We start from the raw sequence: 7,500 nt of genomic DNA, 5'->3' as shown, positions 1-7,500 counted from the left end.
CCTGTTCCACGCGGGGACTTCCATCGCCATCCATCACAGGGCCCCGTCTGGGCCCAGCTTTTCTTTGCCTTTTACGACCTTCCCATTGGTTCAGCGGCATCTTTTCCCCTTGGGGTGTGTGTGAGGCGCCCCCACGGTCCCATCCAGGTGTGCGTTCTCACGGCGAGCCCCGCCCAGATGAGGATGCTCAAGACACCCCCAAATCCCTGCTGCCCCTCATCAGAACCTCCCCTGGGAGCCAGCGCCCACTGAGCTCATGGGCCCAGTCTGGGCCTGGGGAGCCCCGTCGAGCTGGCCCCAGTATCCTCGTCCCGTGGCCCCCTCCACCCTGACTCTCTGGCCTGGGGAGAACCCTCTCCACGGGGGACGCCCTCCTCGTATCGTATCCCGCCTAAGGGCTCCGGGGTCCCCGGGGCTTGAGACAAGAGGACCAGGAGGAAGCCCATCTTTGGGTTCATCTGGGAGCAACATGGCGGCCACTCATTGGCTCCTTCTCCAAGGCTCCTTGGGCTGGTTGTGTCCTTCGTGGCTTTGCTCGACGCGCTGTTGGAGACCGGACCAGCGGACTCAACCCAGTGATGGTTAAACCAGTGCACGGCCAGGCAACCCTGTCTTCACCCAGAGAAGACCATTGAGCGACTCTGTGTAGACGGAGACAACAGGTGTCAGGAAATCGAGCGTCTACACCTTCCTTTCTCTCCTCTCTCTCTCTCGCCACCCATCTGTTAAGCAAATCTCCACCAAGCTGGACCCGAAGGCACCCAGCGCTCGATTCTCACCCCGGCCGCCCGCTCGCAGCAGCCTCCCGTTTCCCGGCAGCAGCTCCTCCTCCCCGCCAAGGCCGGCTTGAGTTTTTTTTTTTTCTTTTTTTCACCCAGAAGGGCCGCCTCACCTTTCTTTCATGCAGGCGTCCCCCACAGACCGGGCTTCCTGCCTCACAGACGGAGGCCGGCTCTGCAGCTGCGACTCAAGACGACGACGCGGCCGGCGGGGAGAGGAACCTGTGCGTGGGGGGGGGGGGGGGTGCAGCTTGAAGATGGAAAAAAGCAAAAAAAAAAAAGCAAAAAAAAAAAAGGGGGGGGCTCGTCACTTTTTTGCAGAATCTGGCTTCTGGCGGGTTAGGAAGCCCAGGGCCGCGATGTGCTCCTCCTCCTCTTTGGAGAAAAAGATGCAGAAGGCAAGGAACGCCGTCCGGGGCACCAGCTTTTTTTTTTTTTTTTTTTTTTTTTTTTTTTGCAGCAGAAGATGAAAATCGACACCACCTGTGTGCGCGTTCCCAGACGCACAACTGCAGATGCAAACCGCCCACTGTGCGCAGCACGCCCGCCCGGGGGTTGTGCAAACGGGACGCGAACAGAACGGAGATAAGAGCATTGCGGATGCCTGTGTGCAGAGAGGGGGAGATATTCGGCCCTGAGATCTGAGGGTTGTGCAGAAGGCGGACCCACAGGTGCCCCGTCCCCGTCACCCACCTGCCGCCCGCCGGGCCTGCGGCGTCCTCACTTTGAAGCGACTGGAACCCAGCGTTCCCCGCGCCCCAGCCGGGGTCGGCACGGGGGTCACGGGAGCCTGGGGTCTGCAAAGACAAGGTCAGAGGGCACGAGGCATCCATCCTGCAGCACGGAGAGCAAATATGTGACAGACCCTCCGGGGGGACCAGAGGCCACCGGCGGTGGGGGGCACGACCCTCCTGCAACGGCTCATGGGACGTGAGGGGCTAGTGGTGTTTGTAGGTCTGACTCACCCTGACCCCCGCGTGGTGGGTGGGACCGCCTCGTCGCGCCCATTTGCCTCTTCCTGATGACGTGAAGCAGCTTTTCAAGGGCTCCAGTCCTTGGCGAGGTGTCCGCTCAGGTCTGGCCCTGTTTAAAAATTAAGTCGTTCGTTTTCCTATGGTTGAAGTCTGAACTCTTTTTTTTTTTTTTTTTTGAGGAAGATTGGCCCTGAGCTAACATCTGCTGCCAATCCTCCTTTTTTTTTTTTTTTTTTTTTTTTGCTGAGGAAGACTGGCCCTGAGCTAACATCCGTGCCCATCTTCCTCTACTTTATATGTGGGGTGCCTACCATAGTATGGCGTGCCAAGCGGTGCCATGTCCACACCCGGGATCCAAACTGGCAAACTCTGGGCCGCCAAAGCACAATGTGCGAACTTAACTGTTGCGCCCCCAGGCTGGCCCCTATAGGAGATCTGGAAGTCGGGCATAGCCCGGGTGTGGCCACCACCAGGCTCCGATGGGTGAGCAACCTCAGGGGCCTCTCGGGTGCCACTGGCCTCTGAGAGTCTCTGATCTTATGCTGTGTTTTCTTGGGTCCCATCATGCGTGCGCTCAACAGACACCGCGACTCTGCTGACAGCAGGCACGGTGACAATCCCTGACAAGGACAATCCAGCCCAGGCAACAGCATAAGGGTGAGAATTGGAAAATATCAACCGTGAAGGCCCTTCGAAAGGAGGCAGGGGAAGATTTCATGGTTACGGGGTGGAAAAGGTGCTGCCAGGCAAGGTGTGGAATACAGAAGACGAAACGGGAACGATTTTGTGATATAAAGATATAAATGCTGAGGTAATTGGAAACACCACCAACCAAACTGAAAGGTGAGCAACCGAGTGCCGTATATACGGGGGGAGGAGGCAGGACCCCCAAGAGCCAGCACAACGTCAAAGGAGGAGAACAAACTCAGGAACGGACGCCACCCGACCTCAAGACGAGAACAAGACAGTGTGGTGGGGGGACAGAATCACCAATAGATGAACCACCACCACCGAGAGGGATGTAGATAGATAGATGGACACATAGATATGGATCTAGATAGACGCATACATGATAGATGGATGGATGGAGGGATGGATGGATAGATGGATGGAAGGATAGATGGATGGATAATGGATGGATGGATAATGGATGGATGGATGGATAGATGGATAGATGGATGGATGGATGGATGGATGGATGGAATGGATGGATAGATAGATGGATGGATGGATGGATGGATGGAGGATGGATGGATGGACGGATGGATGATGGATGGAATGGATGGATGGATGGAATGGATGAAATGGAATGGATGGAATGGATTGGATGGATAGATGGATGGATGGATGGATAGATGGACGGATGGATGGATGGAATGGATAGATGGAATGGAATGGAATGGAATGGAATGGAATGGAATGGAATGGATAGATGGAATGGATGGAATGGAATGGAATGGATGGATGGAATGGAATGGAATGGATAGATGGATGGAATGGATGGAATGGAATGGAATGGATGGATAGATGGATGGAATGGATAGATGGAATGGAATGGATGGATGGAATGGATGGATGGAATGAATGGAATGGAATGGAATGGAATGGAATGGAATGGAATGGAATGGAATGGAATGGAATGGAATGGAATGGAATGGAATGGAATGGAATGGAATGGAATGGAATGGAATGGAATGGAATGGAATGGAATGGAATGGAATGGAATGGAATGGAATGGAATGGAATGGAATGGAATGGAATGGAATGGAATGGAATGGAATGGAATGGAATGGAATGGAATGGAATGGAATGGAATGGAATGGAATGGAATGGAATGGAATGGATGGATGGAATGGAATGGAATGGAATGGAATGGAATGGATGGATGGAATGGAATGGAATGGAATGGAATGGAATGGAATGGAATGGAATGGAATGGAATGGAATGGAATGGAATGGATGATGGAATGGAATGGAATGGAATGGAATGGAATGGAATGGAATGGAATGGAATGGAATGGATGATGGAATGGAATGGAATGGAATGGAATGGAATGGATGGATGGAATGGAATGGAATGGAATGGAATGGAATGGAATGGAATGGAATGGAATGGAATGGAATGGAATGGAATGGAATGGAATGGAATGGAATGGAATGGAATGGAATGGAATGGAATGGAATGGAATGGAATGGAATGGAATGGAATGGAATGGAATGGAATGGAATGGAATGGAATGGAATGGAATGGAATGGAATGGAATGGAATGGAATGGAATGGAATGGAATGGAATGGATGGATGGAATGGAATGGAATGGAATGGAATGGAATGGAATGGAATGGATGGATGGAATGGAATGGAATGGAATGGAATGGAATGGAATGGAATGGAATGGAATGGAATGGAATGGAATGGAATGGAATGGATGATGGAATGGAATGGAATGGAATGGAATGGAATGGATGGATGGAATGGAATGGAATGGAATGGAATGGAATGGAATGGAATGGAATGGAATGGAATGGAATGGAATGGAATGGAATGGAATGGAATGGAATGGAATGGAATGGAATGGAATGGAATGGAATGGAATGGAATGGAATGGAATGGAATGGAATGGAATGGAATGGAATGGAATGGAATGGAATGGAATGGAATGGAATGGAATGGAATGGAATGGATGGATGGAATGGAATGGAATGGAATGGAATGGAATGGAATGGAATGGAATGGATGGATGGAATGGAATGGAATGGAATGGAATGGAATGGAATGGATGGAATGGAATGGATGGATGGAATGGAATGGAATGGAATGGAATGGAATGGATGGATGGAATGGAATGGAATGGAATGGAATGGAATGGAATGGAATGGAATGGAATGGATGGATAGATGGAATGGATGGATGGATAGATGGAATGGATGGATGGATGGATGGATAGATGGATAGATAGATAGATGGATGATATAGATGGAGATAGATGATGATAGATTGATAGGTAGATGACAGATATATAGATAGATAGATGAGACATAGTAGATAGAGATAGATAAATGGATGGATGAATAATTGGATGGATGGATAGATAGACAGTATACATAGATAAGGATCTTAGATTGATAGATAGATAATATATGATAGAGGAGGTAGATTGATCATAGAAAGTTAGATAGATGAGGGAGATGGACAGACAGTCTCCCATGCTAAGGTAGGTGTCTTGGTCTCAGCACCATGTACCTTTGGGCTGGACCACCGTCTGTTGTGGCCTCGCATACAGCTAGACGACCTCTCATACAGCTAGATGACCTCTCATAGATCTCGATGACCCCTCATATACCTAGACGACCTCTCATACAGCTAGATGACCTCTCATAGATCTCGATGACCCCTCATATACCTAGACGACCTCTCATCCATCTAGATGACCTCTGCCACCAGGCCTTCACCGTCTCCCCACCAGGGCTGAGTCTGGGCCATGGAGTGTCCCCCGGCACCACGGACCCCTGGGATCCAGCGTTCTGGGGAGCCGACACCCTGTGCCTGCTGTCTGGGGGGAGAACCGAGCAGAGCCTGCAGCCTTCCTTCCGTCCCTGGGTGCGGCTCTACGGTGGGCGCCCGGAGGCCGGCCGGGCTTCTGCCAAGCTCGTCACCATTTAGGTACCAACCCCTGAGGATGTTGACCAACAAACAGGCCCCACGCCCGCCGTCTCGTCCTTCCGTGCTCCGTCTTTTCCCCTGAGACCCTTCCCTGGCTCGTGTCGGGCACGGTCCAGCGCCGTTGATCGTTTCCTCGGCGCCGTGGAGCCCGTTGGCGCCGCTCCCCGTCTCTCTCCAGAATCGCGTCCTCCCTTGGCTCTGGAGCCCAGAATTCCGAGATCTGGGTGTGGGCAGGGCTGGGTCCCGAGGGAGGGGAGACCGTGGGCCTCGGTTTCTCCCAGTGCCCGGTGGCTGCCACCATTCTTGCCATTGCTCGTCTTGTGGACGCACCACCCTGACCTCAGATTCTGGGCTGCAGGACGGGGGAGGGTGGACCCCTGTGTTTTAAGCCCCCGATGTGGGCTCACTATTCCCAGTCGCCAAAAGGTGGAAACAACCCAGTGGACAGATGGACGGACAGAATGGGGTCCATGCACACGGTGGAATATTATGCAGCCATGAACAGGAGCGAAGCCATGACACAGCTACACGTGGATGGACGTTGAATGCAGGATGCTCAGAGACATCAGCCAGACACCAAAGGACACACAGCGTGCGATCCTATTGATAGCAAATGTCCAGAACCCACAAATCCACACACAGAAGGTGGGCCAGTGGTTGCCAGGGGCCGGGGCCAGCGAATGGGGAGTGACTGATTCGTGCACGCAGGGTCTCCCTTTGGGGGGACGAAGATGTTGTACGAAGAAACAAAAGTGATGGTTGCCCAGCGCCGCGAACGTGCTAAATGCCTCTGAATTTTAAGTCCAATTAAAAATGATTCATCGAGGCCAGGGAGGGGAAAGAATAGGGGACGCCGGCCACCACCGCCTGCGGGATTTCCTTTCGGGGTGAGGAAAATGTCCTGGGGTCGCCTTATGGGGAATGGCCGCACGTCTGCCAACCTATTAAAAACCACCAAACTCTATACTTTCAATGGGTGAACTGTGGTATGTAAATTCCATCTCAATGGGGCTGTTCAGAAAACAGAGAGACACATGGGGCCGGAGAGATTGCACAGCAGCCCTAGAGAGGACAGAATGCCTCTCAGACCCCTGAGGCAGGCAGGTCAGACCCTCCCACCAGGGGCCACTGGAGGGGGTACCCCGACGGCCGCTGGTCCCCCTGCTTTGGGCCGCTGTCCCTTTTGCAAGAGCCACGTCTGCCTGCCCGACGCCCGGCGAGCGGGGGGCCCCCCAGAGCAACCGTTTTTTTTTTTTGCTCATTTCACAAAATTTCCATCCTGCCACCCGGGGCCTCCTTCGCCTGCAAACCACAAGCGCCCGCCTTCCAGCGAAGCCGCCGTCAGTCAGGGTTAATTTCTTTATTAATCACCCGTGGCGCCCGGCGGCCGGTTGAGGGGGTGGCGAGGCCCAGAGGGCCACCTGCCGGAGGAGGAGGAGGATCGGAGAGGAACTCAGGGAGGCCTGCCTGGAGGGGGCGGCTGGACGGCCCGAAACGCACACGGGTCTGGCCACCGCTCGCCCCTTCGCGCACGTGCCCGGCGGACTTTCAAGGGCGCGTGGCGTTCAAATCCCTCTCCAAGAGCCCACCTGGAGGAGGCAACCGCGGATCCCGGGGCGGTCGTGGCCACACGGGCAGAAAGGCCGGGAATTTTCCGCCACCTGCCGCCCTGCCCTCTGCACCCCGCCGCCTTATTATCCGTTTCAGGGAATCGTTTTCCCGTGTCCACTTCTCCGACCCCCAAGACGGACACATCCCTGAAGGACGCACGGCCTTCGCGGCTCGCTCCCCGTCCCCCGTGCGCCATCGGCCTCTCCCCCTCCCAGGGGTCCCTCTGCGGCACCAGCGGGGACCCCCGGGGAGCACGCGTGCCTCCGGCTCCTGCAGCCAAGGCTGGACCGAGATGGCGCAGGGGGCCGGGGCAGGCCCCCCAGGTGACCGTGAGCCGCGCACCTGGGCTCGCGCACGCCAGCGGAGCAGAACGTTTCACGCTCCACCGAAACCCCGGGCCCATTTTTAAACCGGTTTGAGGAAGCTGTTTCTGCACATGCGGCCGCAGATGGCAGGGCTCCTGCGGAAGAAGCG

At 54.2% G+C, this 7,500-nt stretch overlaps 1 protein-coding gene across 3 annotated transcripts in view; it reads left to right on the top strand.

The window, feature by feature from the left end:
- P2RY8 (P2Y receptor family member 8) overlaps nucleotides 1-7,500 on the top strand; it is a 51,676-nt gene that overhangs the window by 34,578 nt on the left and 9,598 nt on the right. Inside the window, exon 1 of one of the 3 annotated variants that reach the window (XM_070603582.1) lies at nucleotides 1,986-2,596. The exons of the other annotated variants lie outside the window; for them this stretch is intronic. The gene's annotated coding sequence lies outside the window, so the exon portion shown is untranslated. Of the gene's footprint in view, nucleotides 1-1,985; nucleotides 2,597-7,500 lie in introns of those variants that run through there. 3 annotated transcript variants of the gene reach the window in all.

Source organism: Equus przewalskii, chromosome X, assembly GCF_037783145.1.
Source record: "Equus przewalskii isolate Varuska chromosome X, EquPr2, whole genome shotgun sequence".
NCBI classification, from domain to species: Eukaryota; Metazoa; Chordata; class Mammalia; order Perissodactyla; family Equidae; genus Equus; species Equus przewalskii.
This window is presented reverse-complemented; position numbering and strand designations above follow the sequence as displayed.